The following is a 3,350-nucleotide window of genomic DNA, read 5'->3' as shown; positions in this document are numbered from 1 at the left end:
GTAATCCTTGAAGCGGTCTTAAGCTCTCTAATGTAAAGCGGCATGTAAACCTGGGATGCCCCGCCCCTCCTGATCACGGCCCGACCGGCGGCATCAATGCCCGACAGCTTACATCATCTTATCTTGTTGTTCCACTACTGATACCCGAACACACGGTCACATCGGCGAGAATTCGTCTTCTGTTCACAAAACCACAACACTCCCATCGAGATGTGGCTGCTATGTTGCTGACACGCAGAAATATAGAACCACGTTGATTGCCTGTTGGCACTCGGCATCGGAAAACAGAACCGAACTAAGTACAGAAGGAACCCAGGCACCCGGCAGCGAACCCTGCCTGTCTTGGACGCAGTTTCCGCGATTTCCATACCGTCGTTGACGTCGACACATCGTTCCGCGTGGTCCGCGTGATTCCATGTGGAATCCGCAATCCGGAGAGCCAGCACACCATCTTAGCCCAGTGTACGTAGCGCTGCTGGCACTGCTCTGGAACTTCACTGTTTCTATCGGCTTCGTTCGCTCGTTTGATAAAATTAGTGGTAAAAACGTTAATGCAATCGAAATGTTCTGCACGTTTGGACTAAAAGTCGGAATTACAGGTGGGCTTCGCTGCACCTGAAGCTCAATCACCTCAACAGCTATTTATTAAACAACGTGCGGGACCTGCTCGAAGAAGGAACCCGAAAGAAGATGAGTCGGGAGGGCGAAAGCTTCCTCCCGTCTGACTGGAGAAGGAGAAAAACGTTTCGTTCCTCCCCTTTTCTCGTGTCCGTTTGGGGGCGCGTCGGTAGAAGGGAGGAAAACGCGCCGTTGCTACCTTTTTTCCTCCATTTATTTTGCTAGAGTGCAGAGCTCTTCGGCTACCTGCATTCCACATCATCAAGACTGCCGACCTTAGCAGCCTATTATTTTGAGCTTGTTCTGAGCATTCGCTCTAAACATCGCGCTATAATATGGCGTCCACTGAATACCCCCTTTGCTAATTAGCAGAATAATTGAGTAAAATTCACTCATCAAATTTTCGAGTTGTGCGTAAAGACATTGTTGCAATAATAAACTTTCTGAAAATCATGGAAAGTATCAAAATTAACTCATTTCTAGACAGATATAAGACAGGTGCGGCATTTTAAGGCGCTGAAAAAACACTTAATTTGGAGGAGTTTTTAGGTTTTGGTTACCTGTCAGAGCGCAAGGATGCGGTTCCACGGTTGCCATCTTGAACAACGCGTTAGTTCAACCAATAGATGGCGACACGCACCTGTGGGGGTGGGGGGGGGGGGCGAAGTATTGGTTCACAGTGGGATGGCTCGAGCACCATCACGTTCCCATCGTGGCCTTGCTCGTGCCGCTGCCAGCTGTGGTCAGCTGGCTCAATAGCGTGGCCCAGCAAACTCAAGTATGCGAGAATGTCAGGTTGGGTAGTAATTGCGCTTCTCCTTCGGGCGAAAATGTAAAAATGTAAATATGTAAATAGGTAAATACTAGGGTATGTATAGCTATAATAATAATCTCTTGCTGTAAAATATAATCATTAAAAAAATCAAAAACAACGAAAAATTACAATGCTCTCTGCTCCCTCCTCCCACCCCCCCCCCCCCCCCCCCGTCAAAAAATAATTAAGGCGACAGACAAATAAGAAATAAAATGAAAACATACATGAGAACGCCAAGATACGTAGAGATACATAACTAATTTTAAAAAGAAAATGATTAAAAGAGAATAAAATTTTAACATTGTTTCCAATTCATTTTCTTATATATTCCAGTACGAAAATTTTAAAGAAGACAACTTCCTCGTCGTCAAGAACACAGAAGACAAGAGGCAGGACCAAGCGGAACAACAATTAATAACTTAATACCAAAGGAAAAAAAACAAAACACAAATACTCATAATTGATCGCAAGATTCTCCAAGTTCGTTCCAATGCCAACGTTCAGCTGTCTCCCTGTTTTTCTTTTTAATTGGCTTTAAGGACTAAAGAAACGTTTGGTCAATTACGGCCCTCATTTTTTATATTATATTGGATCAAACCTGTTATACCGTCAGGTGGTGCAGGTAGAGAGAAACAGTTTATTTCCTTTTTTTTATCTCTCACTTCGAAATTGAGTAATTGAGTAATTGCGCTCTGATACAGGGTCATGCGGTTCGGCGGTTGCCACGGTTTTTCAGAATAAATCTTACTAAAAAGAAATCAATATTTGATTGACCTGTCAATATTCTGTAAATGAAAAAAAAATGTTCTACAGGATTGCGCGTTCAGCAGACTCAATTTTTCATGACACCAGAGACAGCGAACGTCTAGTAAACTGCTTCGCGATTTACGATACTTACCTCACCATTATAACGACGACTGAAAATTGACATCACAAAATATTGTGTTTCACGGGATCCGGAAGATGTCGTAAAGGTTGTTACATTATAGGTTCCCAGAAAACAAACGTCGTTGAAATATACTCGGAAGTACCGACACAAATAATGTTGTAAGTACAGCTTAGGAGGAATATGATGAAAAGTATCAGAATAAATAGGAAAACGTTTATTTGTTATGAACTACCCAGGCAGCACATAAACGTAAAGAAAACGTCGAAAGAACGTCGAAGACGTCTGTAACGTGACGTCGTACAACGCCGAAGGTCCGGACGTTACCTTCCTTCGACGTCGATGAAACCTTTAAATGTCCGCGTGAAAAGGTGCACAGAAGGTTGAGAAAACGTTCCCAATGACGTTTGTCACACGTCACATGCACGTCTCAGTGGGCCGTTGCGTGCTCCTTCGACGTTTATGAGATGTGTGTTTACGACATCCGGACTAACCAACGACGTTCATAGAACGTCGAGAAACCATTCCAAATTACGTTCCCTAGGCGTCGTGGGGAAGACGTCGTGTCCGCCCCCCCCCCCCCCCCCCGCCCAAACACACACACACACACAAAAATACTTTTCGAGTATTATTTCGAAGGCAAGTTTCTCTCATGCAAGTACGAAGGAAGTAACTAAAACACAGGTTTGGTATGAACTGTTTATTTTAGCATTTTCAGACACGAGATGCACTATGAAGCGCCACCAAAAGACGTCCCTGGATGTGGCAGCCAGAAGTATATAAAACAAACGAATTCACGTAAAGAAATGAACAAGGGACGATGTCACGCTGCGCGGGATGTTCCACCGCTTACCTTGTTCTGCTTCTGATTAATCCGCTGACGCGCGTGCTCTACCCACCCCCTTCCACGTAGCTGGTACTCTCGCTGCGTGCACGGGAATGGTTTCAGAAGTGGGATCCCGTCCGCTGGGCGTTCTTGACTGGGATCCTCGGAGGCGTCTGAAGGGTCTTGATCGGAGACTGGACTTGACG

The sequence above is a fragment of the Ixodes scapularis genome, unplaced genomic scaffold (genome assembly GCF_016920785.2).
Source record: "Ixodes scapularis isolate PalLabHiFi unplaced genomic scaffold, ASM1692078v2 PGA_scaffold13__105_contigs__length_92229423, whole genome shotgun sequence".
NCBI classification, from domain to species: Eukaryota; Metazoa; Arthropoda; class Arachnida; order Ixodida; family Ixodidae; genus Ixodes; species Ixodes scapularis.
Note: the sequence above shows the minus strand (reverse complement) of the source record.